Raw genomic sequence first — 22432 nt, forward strand, 5'->3', positions numbered from 1 at the left:
ATCTGAATGATTTAAAATTTATTAGTGGAGAAAAGAGGTGATTACTTGTTCTAGTCTGTTTGGTGACTAGAAAAATCATCCACTATAAACACTTAGATATACTAAATACAAGGAGAACTAAACATTGGGTAAGCTATACTATATTCATGGATGGAAAGATGTAATGCTATTAATAAGGCATTTCCGTCCATATTGTCAATGAAATAAATGATATTCCAAATCCAATTATTTTTGTAAAAAGTTGTCCCTAAAATTCATGTGAATAAAAAAAGGCCCTCACTTAAACCAGTATATTTGAAAGGTTAAAAAAAGTGACTTTACCAGTAAGATATTTAGATTTATTATTATTATTATTATTATTATTATTTTTGTCTTTTTGCCATTTCATGGGCCACTCCTTGACATATGGAGGTACCCAGTCTAGGGGTCTAATTGGAGCTGTAGCCACTGGCCTACACTGCAGCCACAGCAACGTGGGATCTGAGCCGCATCTGCGACCTACATCACAGCTCACAGCAACGCCGGATCCTTAACCCACTGAGCAAGGCCAGGGATCGAACCCGCAACCTCGTGGTTCCTAGTCAGATTCGTTAACCACTGAGCCACAAAGGGAACTCCAGATTTATTATTAAATTTTAACAATTAAAACTGTCACACTGGCACACACAAAAAAAAGAATAGAAACAATCCCATGTAGGAATTCTTGTCGTGGTACAGCGGAAACAAATCCGACTAGGAACCATGAGGTTGTGGGTTTGATCCCTGGCCTGGATCAGCAGGTTAAGGATCCAGCATTGCCTTGTGCTGTGGTCTAGGTCACAGACATGGCTCAGATATGGCATTGCTGTGGCTCTGGCATAGGCCAGCAGCAACAGTTCCAATTAGACCCCTAGTCTGGGAACCTCCATATGCCACAGGTGCAGACCTAAAAAGACAAAAGACAAAAAAAAAAAATCCCATGTATAATTACAATTTTTGTGTATTATCCTAAGCATTTCTCACTTAAAGTCAAAATAGCAGTTTTATTACAAAAATTAAACTATAATTATTAAAACTCAAAACATTGTTTCAATGGAAGTCTTCTTCACATTTTCAGTGTTGTTCCTCATTGAAAGCTTATAATGAAGATAAAAAGATATGTTGGGCCAGGTGCTCAGGTTCTTCTCTCTGTCCTAACTGCAAACCCCCTTACCCTTCTAGCTTTAGTTCAATATTTTCCAGGATAGGGTAAGTGTCATCTGAAGGGAAGGAGAAGGTCTTACTACCAGCTAGAGTTGTAATCCCTCACTGTATTAATTTTGGACATAGAGACTGATAATTACCGACTTTTCGTTCACGGACACATTTCACTGCTCAGCAGTTGTTTGGATGACACTGGTCTCTGATTTGGAACACATATGCATTTGAAGTTCTATTTGTAGTTACGTATTATTATTATTATTATTATTATTAATTATTTGCTTTTTAGGGCAAACCCACAGCATATAGAAGTTCCCAGTCTAGGGGTCAAATCAACGTACAGCTGTGGGTCTACACCACAGCTACAACAAATGCGGAATCCGAGCTGCATCTGCAACCTACACCACAGCTCAGGGCAATGCCAGATCCTTAACACACTGAGCAAGTCCAGGGATTGAACCCACATCCTCATGGATCCTAGTCGTGTTTGTTAATTGCTGAGCCACGAAGGGAACTCTAGTTACATATTCTTAGCAGAGAATTTGTTCCCTCCATCCAGCACTAGTTTTCAGACAGGAAAAATCTCTTTGCGGGCCGTTCTGTAGAATTAATTTATATCTAATTCATCTTTACTTGAAGTTTAGACCTTTGTGGTCCACATACACATGGAAGCTTTTATTTGAACCTGAACTTTGGGCAGATTCCATATTTTATCTCTTTTCTTCTAATTCTACTTGACCTTTAAAATAGAAACTTAAGTTCACTAGGGTTCAGGGAATAACTCCAGTGTAAAATCAGCAATATGTCTTGTCTCAGCATTTGTAGTCATGTTTGTGGCTTCTGAGGATGTTTATTTTTTAAAAAAAATTTTTGGCCAAGTATTTTTTTTCTCTTTTTCCGTCTTCATCTCTACCATCTCCCTAGCACGATTCCATTATATTTACTGATTGTATATCTGATAACATTTGTGCCATTCTGCAGGACACAAATTGTTTTGCTCTGTGGTTATTATAATTTGTGATAATCAACCTAGATTCTGACAATAGATTGAGATAATATTTCATCTTTTAACTTCTAACATTCTAGGGGACACATGAAATAGGATAAATAAGTGATAGCCAAATGCACTTATTTAAATACAGCCACCTTCTCCTCTTCTGTATTACTCTCTCCTTTTCTGAAGTTAAATAAATACATGCTCATTTTCATCTCCATGGAAGCTGAATGAAACTCTATGAATACAAGTTGAAAAGTGTAACAGTTCATTGTTTTGAGCAATGCCATGTTTAATTTTGCCTATACAGGAAAAGGCAATCCTGAAAATGACATCACTCTTATAAACTTGGGTAGAATATAACAGAAGGCTAAATCTATCCTCCCATTAATTAATTGATTAATTAATTAATTATGGGTATTTTAGGGCTGCATTCATAGGCTCCCAGGCTAGGAGTCATGTTGGAGCTGTAGCTGCCGGCCTATGCCACAGCAACAACAGATCCGAACTGCATCTATGACCTACACCACAGCTCATGGCAACACTGGATCCTTAACCCACTGAGCAAGGCCAGGGATCAAACACATGTCCTCGTGGATACTTGTTGGGTTCATTAACAGCTTAGCTCCATCCCATTACTTTATATTTATTTGTTTTGTTCATGACCATAGAGCTAGCACTATAATTACTGCCAGATTTTTCAAACAAGGCTACTTATTTTAATGGTGAAAAGACAATCAGTCATATCACACAATGGTGAAAAACAACAGTTGCTATATGCAGTCACAGTGGTATCAAGATTTATACATCCCTAAGTTAAAGAAACAGACTTAAAAGTCTACATTGAATCCTATGTTTTTACCAATACAAAGAAGTCTTAGAAAATGAATATTTTCCTTGTGAAAATGAAAATTAGATCTAAATTAAATTAAAATTAAATTGAACATTTTCTTTGTGAAAATTAAAATTAAAATGTATCTTGGTATCTTGGTTACTTTAGGGCCATAGGAAATGTACAAGAAGATATGGCTAAAAAAAAAAAAAAAAAAGGAAGGAAGAAAGAAAAAACAAACAAACAAAATCCCTAAATTCCTTGTAGCACTTCTAGAAGAAATTTGATTGTTCTCATCTCTGGTTCTGCAATAGATTTTATAATAAGTTTTATTATTTACTTATATTCCATGTCTGATGCCATGATAAACTAAATATAGTTCATCAAGAGCCCATAGTTTTTCACATATCCAATATCCAATACAAACACACTGAATTTTTACATCTCATCTCTTCTCACAAAGTGATTAAAATTATGGATTAATAATGTGAAAAGTAGCATTGTTCTAGGAGTTCTGAAATGTATTCTTATTCTTAACCTTTTGGGGTGAAAAGTGGGAAATGGCTGGATTTGGAGACTGAAAGAAAGATGCCATCAACAAAACTGCTTTGACTGACTGACTAACCCACACCTTTCTGCCCCTGATCCCTTGAGAGTTGTCTGCAGTGATAGGGCATCTCTGTGACTAATTTATGCGACCTCAGCAGATTTTCTTTGGTCAGATTAATTATGTTATATCAGTTTTGCTTGTATTTAGACCAGTTAACCAACTTTCTGGATATTCCGAGTAGCGACTATGGCCACATCCTTTCTTTCAAGATGCCTCTACATGGATATTTGCCTTTAACTGGATACCTGCATGCCTGTCTTTGCCTATCCCAGTACACAACTGTGTTTTCTTATGCATAGTTTGTCAACTTGAATCTGTTTTCAAGTTTCTTGCTACTAAACATATCTGTTCAAAGACATATTCCAACAAGGGTAAAATTATAACTTTCACAGAAATATAAAGTGAACATGTATTAAAAGTTTTCTTTAACTCATTATGAATGAGGAAAGAAGGCATGTATTTACAACAAAGGTTTAAAAAGAATGAAAATAGTGAAACTGATAACACTTATGACTTAAACCTAGCCAACACCCAGGTTGGGACTTGAATCCATGGTTTTTAAATTATAACCACTCACCCAGTATCTGGACTTACTGAGGTTCTTTGTGCCTCAGCTCAGAAGGAATTCAGCAAGAGACAAAGTGATAAGCAAGAAATAGATTTATTAAGATAAGATAGTTGTGAGAGATGCAGGGGAGCAGGCGAGGAGGATCTGACCCAAGGATTAGAGGGGCTACATTTTTATAATCCAAGGAAAGTGGGGAGTGGGAAAAGATCACCTCTTCCTCTTTCTTCAATTAGTAGCTTCTCCTTACTTTTCCAATAAGAGAGTTGACCCTATGAGGGCAAACTAGGACAGTCTCTGTGCTCATCAAATCAGCAGAAGGGTGGTCCTTAAACTCCTTTCTTTTGCCCTAAGGGTAATGACCCAAAGCATGTTGTACTTTTATTTGTGGTAAGCCTGCTTCTTTCTTTCTTTCTTTCCTTCTCTTTCTTTTCTTTCTTTCTTTCTTTCTTTCTTTCTTTCTTTCTTTCTTTCTTTCTTTCTTTCTTTCTTTCTTTCTTTCTTTCTTTCTTTCTTTCTCTTTCTTTCTTTCTTTCTTTCTTTCTTTCTTCTTTCTTTCTTTCTTTCTTTCTTTCTTTCTTTCTTTCTTTCTTTCTTTTTTTTGTCTTTTTTTGCTATTTCTTGGGCCACTCCCATGGCATATGGAGGTTCCCATGCTAGGGGTTGAATCGGAGTTATAGCCACCAGTCTATGCCACAGCCACATCTGCAACCTACACCACAGCTCACAGCAACGCCGGATCCCTAACCCACTAAGCAAGAACAGAGATGGAACCCGCCACCTCATGGTTCCTAGTTGGATTCGTTAACCACTGAGCCAGGACGGGAACTCCGAAGCCTGCTTCTTTTTGATGGCTTTCTTGAGTGATTATTAACTTACACTGATCTCCCAAAGTTCTCTAGGCTTCCCTCTCCATCTATGGTCCCCTATTGGGACTACTAAACTACCTGTGTAACTCTCTTACTCCATCCCTATCAATAGCAGGCATATTTATAGCTCAAGCACGTTAAATAAACTTGTTAATGGTCTGTCAAACTTTTTTAGTTTTTTGAGGGGGAAAGGAGTGTGAATCTCTTCACAGAACAGAATTATTTGCATATGTCTCATCATTTGTTTTCTTTAACATACTTAGTTTTAACATAGCTCAAAGGCAACAAGCTAGAAACAAGCCAGAAATACGTGCTTATTCTAAACAATGATTACTGTTTCCATTGGAGATATTGTAAGGTAAATAAAAATTTATTTTTTCCATTGATAAATATATTACCTCTTTCTTCAATTCTTTCTCCACTATGTTTCCTTGGAGACATAGTGAAACTGACTCTAGCATAGAATAGAGATAAATCTCTCTAGGGATTAAGTTGATCTCCAGTTTTTACAATGTAGATTTATCTTTAAGTTTTTGGGCTAAATAACCTCTATATATGTAAAAATATTCTGTCAGAATTAGCCAAGGGGTCTCTGAGAAGATATACCAGGGACTATCAGGAGGATTGACCCTTTTCTCTCAGGAAGAGATCAGAGAAGTTTTAATTGTTCTTTATCCTGCCTTACTGTTTAAATTTGTGATAGTCTGTCTACCTTTTAAAATTCATTTCCATGCTATCTTATATGAACGCAAGTCTGTTAATGCTCACTCAGTAATTAACTGTTTGTCTCTCTTCTATGTTGCTACAGAGGCGTCTTTTGTTGGCAGAAATGTTTTATTGCCCCCAAAATACCCTAAGAATGTGCTTATTCTAAACAATTATTTTTGTTTATTACTTATAATTATTACTTATTCTAAGTAATTACTTTTGCTTTTTCCATATTTACTTCCATATCTTATTTGATACCAAGGCTTCAGGGATTACAATTCCTTAGATGTTTTACAAAAAGGGAGGTGACTGTGGATCAATTTTAGTCAAATACTTATTTTGAAATACTTCTTTAAAAATTAATTTACTTCTTTGATATCAATTATAAAGTTCTTATTCTGACTTAATTTTACTACTATGTACCTTAGAAACCAATCCCTTTGATATGTTCAAATATGTTAATCTAAAAATATATATACAAAATCTCTTATGCTTTAGTTCACGTAGCAATCCTAAGTATCCTATTTTTTAAAGGAAAAAAATGAATAAAGTTAATTATACTTCCAGAAAGTTACTTGTATTATTTAAATTGAAAAAAAACCACATCTACATGTAAAATTTTAGTCTTAGCCTTTATGAATAATTTGAATATTTCTGAATATTTCTGAAAAATTATAAATGTGTTTTTTATGGCAATATAGTTCATATATATAGAGAATAATCTGACATATTTATTCTTTTATCCTCATTAATTGATTTTTATACATATATAGGATAAATAATCAAAAAGAAACAACATATAACTTTTTGTTCATCTTTCATTGTTCTTCCTCAAACATTTTAAAGAGACATAATCTGTATTATACTCTATTTAAAATAAATTCTATTTTAAAAAGACTCCATTTAAAAAACCATGCTTTGGTGTTTATTTCTTGAATTTTCAAGGTCAAGAGTGAAAATTTGTTTATTTCATTTTTATTTCATCCTTTACACAAGAAGAAATTTATTTATTATATTTTATTTTCCTTCTGTCCTAATTTCTAGAGCTAATTTTTATAGTCTATGATTTTTTTCTTTCTACACACTGCATCTATATGAATTATGTACAATATATTTACTCATGTACATAGATCTTAAACATTTACATAAATATTCAGCCATTTGTATTAGAATTAGTTCAATGCTGTTTTGCATGTTGTTTTATTCTAAGACTTTTCTATTCTGAAATTTTTAGTTTTACTTTATCTCATGGTGACATGGAATAAAGTAATATTACTTTAAGAATTAAAAATCTATCAGCTATGGTTCCTTTTCATTGATTTTTGAAAGATATAGACTATGAATCTACATTTGTGTCCATTTGAATCAGAAAATATTTATTTTTATTAGAGTACTAATATAAAGGATTATATAATAATAAAATACAGAGAGCTTTAAAATATAAAATAGCTGACAATCTTTGTGATCTTCAACTATTGCTCTGTAGATGAATCAGTGCTTGTTTTTATGTTCTGTGTGATTTCTGTTTTTATATTTTCAATATTATATTAGATGGCTAGATTTTGTGTTTTGAGTTCTTATTCATAGTGACATAGAACAATAAATGATAAGCAGAATTCCTCATAACCCACCTAGTACTCTTTTCCATGTACACACGACTTCCTTATATTTAAATAATATCTTACTGTACTAATCATTCATTCATCATTAAGATACCCGTTATGTAGTGTCTTTGGTTCAGTTAAAAGCATCTATAAACCTCATGATTTCTTAAAAATATCTTCCCTGCATATCTCTATCTTCTTACTTTATTCAGGACTTTTAAAATAAATACAACTGAAGTTTCTAAATATAAAGCAAAACTTGGTCTTGAGCTTTCATTCCTAATCACAGCATATTTTAAGAACCAGGGTTCCTTTTATCTCAGAAGAAATATATGTTCAAAGGAAAAATTATTTGTCATGGAATTGATAGCAAGGATATGAATATCTTCAAGGAAATCCAGTCTGATACTGAAATGATGAAGTAGGGATGAGTAGTTATAAAAAACATGTTGGATTCAGAATATGGACAATATAAAAGTTTATATAAAAAACTCAATTGTTAGACTGAGAAGCAAAATTATTGCCAAAGAACAACTTAGTTACTTACCTGGGAGATCAGTTGAAGAAACTCACCCAGATGACAAGCAAAAGAGATGGAAGATCTAAAATTTTAAAATACACTGTGGAGGAGTATATATCAAACGAGGGAATGAAACAGGCCAGCTGCATTCCAGAAAGTCTGCCTTATAAGCCATTCATCTAAATAGAGCTAACTTGGAGATCCCTGGTGGCTTAGTGGTTAAGAATTTAACATTGCCACTGCTGTGGATCAGTTTCGATCCCTGGCCAGGAACTTCCCTATGACGTGTTGTGACCAAAAAATAAATAAATAGAACTAACTTGATCAGGGCTTTATGGATTAAAGGCATCATAAGATTTCTCTGTATTCATCACAGTCTGAATCTACCACTGCTATCACAATTTATCTGTTGGATTTTTACCCTAGGAGTCCTTCAACCTTGTAGCAGAGGATTGAGGAGAGATTTCTGTGAATAGCTATTGTCCATGACTTGTTAGTCGTTATTTTAATATTTAGCATATATCCAAGAACAATTAAAATGTGTTCAGAGAGAAACTATGAATAAATATATATATATATATATATATATATATATATATATATATGTCAGAGTTATTCATAATAGCCAAAATTAGCAACACCACGAATGTCCATTAAAGGATGAATGGAGAAACAAAATATAGTATATCCATACCACAGAATATTATTCAGCCATAAAAATGTATGAAGTATTGACACTTAGTAGAGCATGGATAAACCTTGAAAGCATCATGCTACGTAAAGGAAGTCAATCACAAAGACCATATATTATATGAGTCCATTTATATAAAAGTATAAAAAAGGGAAATCTGTAGGGACAGAAATAGAATTGTGGTTGTTTAGGGCTAAAGTAGGGAATGGGGTAGTGTGTAGTGAGGTGATAGCTAAAATCTAAGATTTCTTGTGAGGTTGATGAGTATGTTTCATAACTGATGATGGTAATGGTTGCACAAACTTGTAGTGTAAACTCTGAAAGTTCCCCCCCCGCCACTTTTTTTGTAATACAAATACCTGACTTAAGCTTTAGTTATGGAGGCATCAATATCAAAGAGACATTCTCTCCAAAGATGGCTATTTTCAAGAAATGCATTACTAGCCACAGGACTAAAAGAGCCAATCACCTTCCACCCTTAGGCTTCTTTGGGAAATCATGGTTGATTTTGATAACTGACAATTTGGATCACTTATTTTTTCTCTTTCTGTGCTTTGAATTTCTTCTTTTGTCTTAACCAATACAGAATCAGCCCTTGAAACCTTACACTCACACTTTGAAAGCCGATGCCCCCACTCCAATAAATACCAAACTCTAGATACCCTGGTGTACTCTATACATTAATACTGATATTGATTTTAATTTTGTTATCTCTTTTTCTCTCCCCAGGACCTAACCACGTGGCCCCAGATATGCCATGTAATTTCAAGGACATGTAAGTAATACATATTTTTTTTCCCCCCAAAGTTCCCTGATGGCTATTGCCAAAAGGTGTCTTGTAATCATAAGAACCACAAGGTTCAGTTAAACCACAACTTTGGTTGACAATAGAATGAGACAGACACAAAAGGTTGATATACTAAAAAACACTGAATTACACATTTTAAGTGGATGAAGTATATGATATATAAATTTTATCTCAATAAAACCGATTTTAAAAAGGTAAACAGCTTCTTAAAATACAAAAAAAACCCACAACTGACTAGATAATACATTGTATGAACAATTTTAAAAGATGAAAACATAGTGTATGTCTTATGACTACAATATAATTAATAAATCTAAAATTTCAAAATTAGACAATATGTATGCATTTGGAATATATACATATGTATGTGTATCTTAAAACTTTAAACAAACTAGACAATATAGTAATTCCTTTAGTTATTTCTATAGTGGAGATAACTTGTTTTGACTTTGAAAGGTACATAAATGGCTGTGGGATAGAGGAAATGTTTTATTTATTGATATGGTTTTGGTTTAATGGGTCCTTGCATTATAAGTTTTTGTTAAGCTGCTTATATTGATTTCATGCCGTTTTTCCATATATATGTTTTCTTCGTAATGAGAGCAAAAATTAAAAGTTATAAGACTATAGTCAATGTAACATCAAGTAAATTTGTATCCATCAATAAAATTACCTAAGAACAAAAAAAAATATGTACCCCTGACTAGAATATCAAATATAGGGCTCAGTCCTTTTCCAGAGGTATTAAATTGCCAAATTTTTTTAAAGTTTTAAACAAGGAAACAAAGTACAGTTTGTGAACCTGGGCATTCATATTAGAAATATTAAAGAAAGTATTTGTCCATATTTGGAATTTCCTTTATAAATTTGATATTCAAAATATTTGATAAAATTATGCCTTAAGCATCTATTTTAAAATGAACATGTGCTAAATTAATTAAACTAATGAAATTTCAAAACAATTTTATACTTTCTACCTCTTCTCTTTGTAATAATGCAGTTAAAGTGTAATGATAAAGATCTCATGTTTTATTATAGTAGGACATTTTTTACTTTTGTGTGATAATCTTTTTTGTAGCATTACACCTTTGTATCTCAAATGTTATATTATGTGCATTTCTCACAATGTTGTTGAGTTAGTGAGATATTATTGTCCTAAAATGTAAATTTTCGAGCACTTCTCAGTCAAAAATTGGGAAAATCCATCAAGTCATCGGAATTCCGTCCAGTTTCAGGTTTCTTATTTTCACTGATTCACTTTATCACAATGCTCTTGCCTTAATACTTCAGAGAATGTCACACAGTTTCAAGGAAAGCAATAATTCTCAGCCTTAGTTATCTGGATTTTAAGTCACAGTGTGGGTTGACTGCTCCTCTTTGAGGATCATGTGACCCTGAACTTTCAAATTATTCTACTGTTATTGCTCCTTTTAATGTCTAAATAATGAAAATTTTCCAACCAATTAACATTCATTAATTCAATGGTATTAAACCCGTTGGAATTTTTGTACTTTCCTTAACCAGTCTTATATATTGAGATTACTTCTAAAACGGTTTATATTATACTTTTACCTTTAATGGCTTTTTATCTCTGTTATCAATAAATATTAGACTGTACTACTAAAAACATTTATTTTCTTTTAATTCACTCCAGTGTTAAAGGAAATGCACTATTCTAAGTGTTCTTTTAATGAATGCTAGTAAATAAAATAAAGACAGCTGATTCAAGAATCAATTTATCACCATTTTCCATTTTCAGAAGTGTTTTGTCCACATGTATGTTTCAGGAGTGCTTTGGAAAAGCAAATGCTTTTGCAGTGTTAATGTGAAGGGCTTCTCTGGAAGCAACAGACACCATTGGTGTCTTATCAATATCGCTGGTACTTACTATGGTGTGTTTTTTTTTTTTTTTCTGCACATTAACCAAACTTGTAAATACCAATGTCTGCTCAGGCCAGCTGAATCTGGCTGTTTTCAGGGAAATCTTGAAAGGCCATGGGTTTGACCAATGATTGACACAATTTAGTGGACAAAAAAAATCTACTATCTTCTTTCTTAGCATAATATTTATTGACTCTTACCTGACTTGAATTAGAATGGTATTTAGGTAGAAGGAATTGCACTGGCCTAGTATAATACTTTTAGAATTATCCAAAAATAAGGAAAATCTGAGAATTATTAGGAACAGTGAATTATAAGGGCAAAGAAGTCCATTGACTTCTCTCTCTCTCTCTTTTTTTTTGTCTTTTTTTTGTCTTTTTGCCTTTTCTAGAGCTCCTCCCGCGGCATATGGAGGTTCCCAGGCTAGGGGTCTAATCAGAGCTGTGGATGCCGGTCTACGCCAGAGCCACAGCAACGCCAGATCCAAGCCACATCTGCAACCTACACCACAGCTCAGGGCAACGCTGGATCCTTAACCCTCTGAACAAGGCCAGGGATTGAACCTGCAACCTCATGGTTCCTAGTTGGATTTATTAACCACTGCGCCATGGTGGAAACTCCATTGACTTTTCTTAACTATCATTAATACACCTATAAAAAGTAATTTGCAGGGCCAGTTCAGCCAAAACACCATTGAAGGGAAAGTGTGACAGTCAGATGGGCTTACATAAGTGTCAAAAGATACCCTTTCCTTCAGCAACCAGAGAGCCAGCTTTGATGGAAAATCAGGCTGAGGAATATTGGTAGAGTAGCTAAATAGCACAATGGTTGAATTCACAGCCCATTCAAGTAGGTCCCCATGCAAGGACTGATCCCTGATAAGCAAGGAGTGAGTTACAGCCACATGGGAAAAGCAGATACCAGTGAATTTGCTAGAGGAAATTTAATACCCAGATTCCCCTGAAACCTCTGGACAAGCAAAAGCAGACAGCTCTCCCATGCTAGAGAAGAGGTTCCTTTGTCTGGGAAATGTGCAGGGCTTTTCCCGCAGTAGATAATTTGCTCGGTCATGTTTACCATATCAAGAACTGTTGAGTCTCTGACATTTTTCCTTTGTACCAGCTAACAGGTTAATATACCACAGTTTCATGAATTCCAGTAGAAAAGGCTAGATTCCCATTTTAGAGGCAAAGGTTGTATGCCAAGCATGAGTGTATTTGCCTCTATTCCCCTGTAAAAAACAAACAAACAAACAAAAACAAAACAAACAAACAAACAAAAAACTTACACATTTTCCCACCATTATTCTAGAGGTCAAATTGTGGGAGAAACTCTCTTTCATTCTGATCCAAGGAACAGGTCAGCTTGCATGCTCAATCTGAAAACATGCACATGTATGTTACTGATGTAAGAAGAACTAAGAGAACACGAAGCCAACAAGGAATGAAGTCACACATTCTAATCTGTATAACTAATACCTGGCTTCATTAACTATATTAGTTTTGATTAGGCTATGCTGTAGATATAAAGAAAAAATATCCCAGAATAAGTGCAGTTAAAAAATAATAGAATTTCATCTAAATTTAAAATAAAAGCTCATAAGAATGCAAATAAGAGCAGGCATGCAGGCTCTGCTATATTAAGTCGTCAGAGACCCAGGATCAAGTTGTGTTCATCACTTCACCTTGTGCAACATGGACTTCACTCTTCAGGACTCTGACTGTACTCCTGGAGGAAAAAATAAAAATAAAAACAAGAAATTAAGGAAAAGAAACAAAGATTATTTCCAAGCCACTTTCTAAGGAAGACTGCTGCAACTGCCTCTCAATACTCCTACTTACTTTGGACATCTGAATCTAGTCACATGCCCTCATTAGCTACATAAGAAGAAGGGAAATAGAGATCTTATTTTAGAACAGCACTGTGCCAAGCTGAACATCACCCCTACAGAGGAAGATGGGGAGGAAGGACTTCAGAATAGCTATCAGTTTCTGCTCAAATAGCTGGTTTCCACTTTAATAGCTGGTTGTTTATTTTATCTTACCCACAGAGCACATTCAATCCCAGACCAAGCATCTCAACAAATTGTTATATTTGCTTCAAAGCCCATTGTATCGAGCTGATGCAGGGTTCCTTCAATCAAGTCTGGAAGTTGCTCCTCTTGGTCTGAGAAACTGTCAGAGCCAAGTGGACTCTAAGGAGACCTAATAGCTAAATGTGAAGCACATTGGGATAGTGGAACAGAAAAGGACATTATATTAATGAAACCTGAAGAAAATAGAGACTTTAATCACTAATGTATCAAGGGGTTCCCATCATGGCTCAGCGGAAATGAATCCGACTAGGAACCATAAGGTTGCGGGTTTGATCCCTGGCCTTGCTCAGTGGGTTAAGGATTTGGCGTTGCCATGAGCTGTGGCATAGGTTGCAGATGCAGCTCAGATCCTGCGTTGCTGTGGCTGTGGAGTAGGCCGGTGGCTACAGCTCCAATTAGACCCCTAACCTGGGAACCTCCATATGCCACAGGTGCAGGCCCTTAAAAAAAAAAAAGATTAATGTATCAATATATTTTCAGTATTTGTGAAAGTTGCAGCATGCCATTGTAAAATGTTAAAAATGGAGCAAACTGAGTATGCCAACTCTCTGGACTATCTTCATGTTTATTTTTCTATCAATTTAAAATTATTCTAAAGATAAATTCCATTTAAATATATGACAACATGCATGTGGGTTAAATAAAAGCATTATATATATATATATTACTTCTTTTACTCTTACCTATTAGCTTCTCTGCACTACTGCATCAGTAAAGCATTCTGAGAATATACAGGTTAAATCTGTCTTTTCTTTATTCTGTTAGCCTAGTATACTTACGAGAAATACGTTAAAATATCACTGTCACATTCAATGGAGAATGTTATGGTGACATTTTAAACTTAGATAATAAAGTATTTATTCTATAGATATGTTTTGCATAATTTGAACTCTGGAAGGAGAATTTCAAATATTAAAATATTGGATGTGGTAACTACACATTTTTTAAAACTTTACTTGCAATTTAGGAATTTCTATTTCTTCATAGCCCTGGAAAATCATAGTGCACCAATGAATTCCATCATTTTAATTCCTCAGAGTAATTGATTTGTCTTTTGACACCAATATTACCAATTTATGCCTATCCCATTAAATATTATGGTTGGTTCACCAGTGTTATTCAAATTGTAATATGTTACATGTCACACTTTGCAAATATTACAGATTTTAAAATGTAACAGTGAAAAACATGTCTTTCCATTTTCTGATGATAATAAAGAAATACTATGAGCCATGCCTTCTTTTGTCCAACTCACTCTGAAGGGTTGACAGAGCTCATGGACAAGATAACAGATCTGTCAAAATAAAATGAATGCGAAAATTTGGGGAGCATCAGAAAGTGAATGGTTTGAGATTTAAAGTGGTAACTAGGGCTTAGACGAGAAGATGGCAGAGAGTCTCATGGTTAAGAGGTATTTGAGAGAGTGGGGAAATGTGCTCTAGGTAATCCTTTTAACTCTTTCTGGTAACCACTGGAGGACATGTAGACAACAGCCTGCTGGGTACCTGGGAGATCTAGGAGACTAGCCTCTCTGGTCCTTTTGAATTCTGGTAACATGCTGATGGTTGAGAACAAGAACATGAAGACTGTTTCCTCAACATTCCCTCTGCCTATCAACTACACACTTCACTAGAAATAACATAAGGAAGCATTTCTACAGTCTTTTTAATATCCGTAAAATCAGTATCAATATTAGCTCAGAAAATTGAATCAGTCTTTGAAACCTCTCCATTATTTTACAAAGTTAAGACAGTAAATCACTAGACCGTTGGGGGGAATGTGTTAATTTCTCTTTTATTCCTTCGGTAATAAGTAAGATCTTTGCTGGAGGGCAGCAGCCATAAATGAATTAGAATTGCATCACGATTATTCTGTTCCATTTCCTTAATGCCTTGATTTTAATTTTTCAATATTAATATTGTTTTTGATGTTAAAAAATGAACTATATTTTGCTTGGAAAAAAAATTCTACCAGAATATTTATCTTTGCAGAGAGTCCAGCCTGGCAAATTGGATAACTTGATTGGTGTTAACTACATCACTAAAAATAGCTACAGGAATTTATACATGTCTTTCCATATGTCCCAATATTTATCATAAGATTGATAACTAACACTAATTCAATAATTCTCATTTTTTTTAATGTGGATGAACTAAAATATGAGGACGATTGCCCCCTCACATCTCCTTTCCACCATATACCATGCAATAAATTCTACCACTGCTGTTGGAGAGCTGAGGGGGAATAAAGAAAATCAGATATGATTTTCTGAGTTTAGATTGTGCTATGTCTCCAGTGTTAAACAGGCCATGCCTATTTTCAGTTCTGGCTATGGCACACTTAGTGGTAGTTTGACATGGAACTGTATATTTAATCTATCTTAACCTCTGTTACAAACTTCTTTTGTAAAAAGCAGAACCTAAAGCTAGTTTTCAGAGTTGACAGGTTCAAATGAGATTCATATGGCAAAAAAGCATAAAATTAGACACATAGAACTCAAAGCATTGTAATATGATGATAGAGTGTAGTATATGCAAATTAGAAATGAAAATATAAACTGATCAGTAAGTTATTGAGTACCTGGAGTTTTTTTTTTTTTTTACATGTCAAGAACTGAATATTATAGTTAGATTCTATGTAACTGTATATTTATAGCTGTATACGAAATAGACAACATTGGAAAAATGAAACAATTCGCTGTAAAAACTACAAATGGAAAATTTTTCTGTTTAAATTTATTTAAACAATATACGGAAACCCAAAATACTGCCTCTCACACACATTATAGCATGCTACATATTCTGACTTCCGTGATCTTTTTTTTTTATTTATTTTTTTTTTTTGTCTTTTTGCCTTTTCTAGGGCCACTTTCCATGGCATATGGAAGTTCCCAGGCTAGAGGTCTAATCGGAGCTGTAGCTGCCGGCCTACACCACAGCCACAGTAACGCAGGATCCGAGCCGCATCTGCGACCTACACCACAGCTCACGGCAACACCAGATCCTTAACCCACTGAGCAAGGCTAGGGATCGAACCCGCAGCCTCATGCTCCTAGTCGGATTCCTTAACTACTGCGCCATGACAGGAACTCTTCTGTGATCTTTTTTAATGGAAAATTTACTAGAATTGGAATTAATTTTAGAAATATTCCATTTTTCTCTTTCTTGGCTAGTTAGAGTCTTTATCTCTGCTTCGGTGTACTTAAGTCATGAATGATTATTTCGCATTTAATAAATACTTCACTAAAGACACTAAATCGGCACCTTTTTGATCCTACTCTCAAAAATTGCTTAGACTAATTGAAACTTCTACATGAATTGTCTTTTTCTGACAATTTATCAATTTCAGAAAGAAATACTGATTTTTGCTCGTTGTGAAATCATCCAGAACATACTGATTAGAAACACAAGTGTATCTATAGACTTTACATGACTTTAATTTGTACAAATAATATGCCATATGTTCACTGAAGAAATCTATTTATTTATTATACAGAGTTATTCATGTGGTATTGGATGACGCTTAACTTTTAAATAAAATATAATGCCTTCAAAATTCCATCTGTGCCTTATGAAGACATGAAAGTAAGCTCATTTTCCCCTGTGTTTTTACTAGTCAGAACATGTAGGCTTGCCCTTTGATACTTGGTTTCTCATCTGTCAGCTGATTATTTTAGTAAGTAGATGTTAGTTAATGACCCAAGAGAATTTTGCCCTTATGCCTGGAAACCATGTGATTTATTTTTCTCCAACAGTAATAATTTACCAAAATATCAGCAGATACTAGGGTCCATCAAAATGAAATGATTTTATGGATGGTGAGAGGTGATATTTTGACAGCCAAATAAATTTTCCCACATGTTGATGGAATATATAAAAATCCAATTCCTTTCTGCTTAGCTATTGATTACACTTCAATCTTGTAGGGCCGGATAGTAATTAGTCTTTTATCTACTACTTGGTAATTAACAAAGGAAAATGTGTCATTAAAAACCTGTGGCATATGCAGGAATTTCCTGGTGGCCTAGCAGTAAGAGGATCCTGTGTTGTCATTGCTGTGGCACAAGTTCAAATCCTGGCCCATGAACCACTGCAAAAAAAAAAAAAAAAAAAAGCCCTCTGAAAAATCAGGAAATATATGCTATCTTTTTATCTAATTGACTCATATTCATTTAAGTTACTGATTTAACCATATTTTTACTGAGTGATCATACATCAACTATAATTTACTGTGTTTTACTGAGTGATAACTTTAAAGCAGGCAGTATGACAATCATCAATTGTTTGCAGATTTCTGCAAAGTATAAGACATATAGTAAAAATAGTTCATAATGAATGGAATTTTGACTGGATGCACTGTGACATGTGTTTCTATTTATCCTAGAGAGTGACACAATTGATCACTTACCAGTTAGGAGTTTCATTATTATTTAGTATGTGCATCACTCTCTATTTATTATTAAAGAATTATACTACCACCATTATCATCAATTGCTACTTGATTATTAACTGATTAAGTAAAGGCAAGGAACAAAGGAGAAACATAAAATCAACTGGAAAACAAGGTTTAAAATGTCAGTAAATACATATTTATTAATAATTACCTTAAATGTCAATGGACTAGATGCTCCAATCAAAAGACACAGAGTGGCAGATTGTATAAAAAAGCAAAAACCTAAAATATGCTGTCTACAAGAGACTTACCTTAGGGCAAAGGATACATAGTGAGGGGATGAGAAAAGATATTTCATGCCAATGGACAAGACAGGAAAGCAGAGTTGCAATACTCATATTGGACACAATAGACTTTAAAATGAAGGCCATCAAGACAAAGAAGGACACTATTTAATGATAAAAGTATCCATTCAAGAAAAGGATATTACAATCATCAATATATATGTCCCTAACATAAGCGCACCCAGATACATACAACAAATACTAACAGACATAGAAAGAGAAATGGATGGGAACACAGTCATAGTAGGAGATTTTAACACCCCACTCACATCAGTGGACAGATCCTCTAGACAGAAAGTCAATAAGGCGAGAGAGAGCCTAAATGACACAATAGAAAAGTTAGACTTGATTGTTATTTTCAAGACATTACATCCAAAAAATTAGAATATACATTCTTTTCAAGTGCACATGGAACATTCTCAAGGATTGACCACATACTGGGGCACAAAACTAACCTCAACTAATTCAAGAGTATAGAAGCTGTTTCAAGTATCTTCTCTGACTACAATGGTATGAAAGTAGAAATCAACCACAGAAAAAAAATGAGAAAAAATTAAACACATAGAGACTAAACAACATGCTACTAAAAAACCAATGGTCAATGAGGAAATCAAAAAGTAAATTAAAAAATACCTTGAGACAAATGATGATGAAGACACAACCGTTCAATACCTATGGGATGCCACAAAAGCAGAGCTGAGAGAGAAATTTATAGTGATGCAGGCCTTCCTCAAAAAATAAGAAAAATCTCAAATCAACAACTTAACCCACCACCTAAATGAATTGGAAACAGAACAAATGAAACCTAAAGTCAGCAGAAGGAAGGTAATCATAAAGATCAGAGAAGAAATCAATAAATTAGAGATTCAAAAAACAATAGTAAAAACAATAGGACAAAATAAAGTAATATTTAATTATCAAAAGTATTAAATATCAAAACATTTATCACTTCAAAATACATAATAAATGGAACTATCACTTGACTTTAAATAAGGAACACAGTAACTATTCTGTAAGGAAACAGAAAAACTCAAGAAAATAGTTGTAATCTGTAGCTAAGTATTTATATTATATCTGGATAAGCTTTCTTTTTTTTTCCCCCACTCATATACATCTGTTTTGACAACCTTCCAAATAGAAAATAGTACTATTAAAGTCTACTATGTACATAGCACAAGTATTAGCTTTGTTTCGAAACTTGGAAATAAATCAGGATCCTATATTGCAGGATGTGGGGAGGTGAAGGGGTATGAATTGGGTGGATCAGTCGCACAGTAAATTTTCAAGTCAACATTTCTGTAAGTCGTGCTTAGATGATACATATACTATGTTTTTTACTTATCGTCCTGGACTGTATATTATAATCTCACTTAAATGCTTGGATAACTATCTCTTCTCTATGTAAATTCATGTATTATTTGCGTGCCTGGTTCTCTGATTCTCTCCGTTAAATGGATTCGCTTATGCTCTGCTATTATTATCTCCCTTGATAAGACCATCTCTTCGAATATTAGTAAAGTTTCTAGAGGTACTCTTCTTGCTGTACAATCTAGTTTTGCTGCACAGCAGAAATGATCACAACATTATAAATCAACTATACTTTAATAATAATGTTTCAAAAATAAATATAGTTTCAAATGTTATTTATTGGTCCAACTATTGCTGAAATACTATTTATGTAACATTCATTTTCATTTCAAAATGTCCCTTTTCATCTGCACATTTGTAACCTGAATTATATAGTAGGTGAAAACTACTAGAGCTTTTGTTACATCTTGCTCTGCTCGATGGTAATTAATCTTATTACCCATCTCTTCTACAGTCATGGCTTCAAATAAATTTTCATCTCAACTCTAAGTATTAAGAGGAAATGTCTATTTTTTTTTCCTGGTGGATATACAAAAATAAAATTAGAGTGATAATTTCTTTGTATTTATGGTGTTAGAATTTATTAATTTTTCAAAGATTCCTAATTCTCCATTCCAAGCTATGGGATAAAGGGGCAAATACAACTCTATTTAATGTGTTGAATCAGAAATATACATTTTAGTTTTAGTTAAATGAGAAGAAAAGTTAACCTTCACCCTTCTGAATCTTCTCTGATATACCGGGAGTTACATTTACACAATGCAAACACAAACCAAAGAAGTTGGAAAATTTTGTCAGAAAAGCTGTCAACTTTCAAGATCACTCCAAAAATTGTTTTTCAAAAATGAATATTAAATAATCGAATGAATTTCTCATAGCTATTTGTAGTTTTGTATGCTTGTGGTCTGGTACTGCAAATTTGAATAAAATTATTTCATAGAAAATTAAACTCAGTTCAGTACCAAATAACCAGTTTTAATTATTTTATTTCAATGAATTCACTATAAATACACAAATTCATTCTAAATCAATAGAGGTTATGAAATGTTGAGTTACTATTTAATCAAAATGCTTAACAATAAATTACATTTTATTCAGAGAGCTATAGTTGTTTATTGGTAGAGTACATATTTGATATCTTTCATATATATTTCAAATTCTATATTAGCATGTATATTTTGAATTATAAAAGAAATATTTGAATATATTTTAACATCTCAGAAATATTCAGCATGAAAATAAAATTTTACCAACCCTGTTATGTCTAGTGTAGTATAGTAGTAGTATCTGCTATAAAGCTTTATTTCTGATATTACATTTTATTTCAAAACATATTAATGATTTGGGAAAACAAATAAACATGTTTTACTCTTAAGACATTTACAAATTTTTAGTTTTCCCAATTCAAAGTGACAATCAGTTTCACTCAATATATTTTTCAAAACAGAGTAATAAAGTGATTAGTTTTTACTTATTCTCCAAGTCATTACAAAAAGTGTAGAATAATCTTGGAGTTCCCGTCGTGGCTCAGTGGTTAACGAATCCGACTAGGAACCATGAGGTTGCGGGTTTGGTCCCTGGCCTTGCTCAGTGGGTTAAGGATCCGGCGTTGCTGTGAGCTGTGGTGTAGGTCACAGATGTGGCTCGGATCCCGCGTTGCTGTGGCTCTGGCATAGGCCGATGGCTACAGCTTCGATTAGACCCCTAGCCTGGGAACCTCCATGTGCCTCGGGAGTGGCCCAAGAAAAATGGCAAAAAAGACAAAAAAAAAAGTTTAAAATAATCCTAGTAGTGCACCTACTGATACAATTATTGAAAAATAAATAATTTCCCCAAAAAATGCTCAGTTTTTCCAAGAGCTGTACTGAGTTAAACAATTAAATATCAATCAAGTACAAGCAACAATCAAGTATTTTTCAAATATGTGTGTAATTACCATGTTAATCCCCAGTGAAGATCTAAGTTTGTCTTGCTCTTTTTCCTCCTTCCAAAAGGACTAAACATTCATATTATCCCCATTTTACAAGTTATATTTCCAGCTGGAAATTCATTATGTTGCCATGTCCTTATGACTTTTGATTTTCATTAGAGATCATTATACCACAGAGCAATAATCATATCTCAGAGACAATATAAGCAGGGTCTACTCAGCCTTGATTACATAGCATTGTGTTTTTAAATTCATGTCTGAACACTGAGATCAATTAACATTTTTAGGGGAAATATTTTCAGCACAACAAATTGCATTTAAATTGTCTTGTGGGTAGTTCATTGTCATAAAGTATAATTTAAGAACATTCTTATCATTGCTTAGTTATGATGAAATGGAAAGTCTGATAAACATTAACCCTTACAAATAGATAAGAAAATAGGAAATGAAAGTTCTCTTTAAGGTGTTGAAATTTTTAGGATGGATTTTCATACCAGATGATTAATGTAATAACATAATCTAAAACAGAATGCATAAGGAATAATAAAGGAAAAATAATAGTGTCAATTTGTGCCTTGAGTCTCTGGAACATTTAGCACAATAGCTCTCATAACTTTTTTTTCAGACAGTAGTAACTATAACACAAAATTCAAAGAGTACTCTTTTCACATGGATAAGATTAAGTATAAACATATATTTCATCTATTGAATCAAATAATAAAACTATGTTGAGAAAATAAAAAACAAAATGACTTTAACTACCTATGTCTGAATTCAAAGACCTTTTTGGTCCTAGGCTCCATGCCCAGATGTTTCAAACAAATTTGGGGAGTTATAAACAACCTCCGGAAATTCTTCATTGCTCTCCACCTGATGGAGGCACTGAGCTGCCGATTCTTAAACTCACTCTGATCAGAGTTTAAATACCTTAGGATGCATTTTTGTTATACATATTATCATTTGACTGAAAAAAAGTGTGAACTGTCATGTTATTTACAGCCAAATTCTGTTTGCTATAAATGTGTCATGATTTTGTATTAAC

At 33.7% G+C, this 22432-nt stretch overlaps 1 long non-coding RNA gene across 1 annotated transcript in view; it reads left to right on the top strand.

Moving 5' to 3' along the window:
• Positions 1-13601, top strand: part of LOC125113144 (uncharacterized) — a 204249-nt gene extending 190648 nt beyond the window's left edge. The window contains exons 2-3 of the long non-coding RNA XR_007131364.1: positions 9302-9347; positions 13312-13601. This is a non-coding gene — a long non-coding RNA (uncharacterized LOC125113144). The remainder of the gene's footprint in view (positions 1-9301; positions 9348-13311) is intronic.
• The last annotated feature ends 8831 nt before the right edge of the window (positions 13602-22432 follow it).

This window comes from Phacochoerus africanus, chromosome 13 (genome assembly GCF_016906955.1).
Source record: "Phacochoerus africanus isolate WHEZ1 chromosome 13, ROS_Pafr_v1, whole genome shotgun sequence".
Lineage (NCBI taxonomy): Eukaryota > Metazoa > Chordata > Mammalia > Artiodactyla > Suidae > Phacochoerus > Phacochoerus africanus.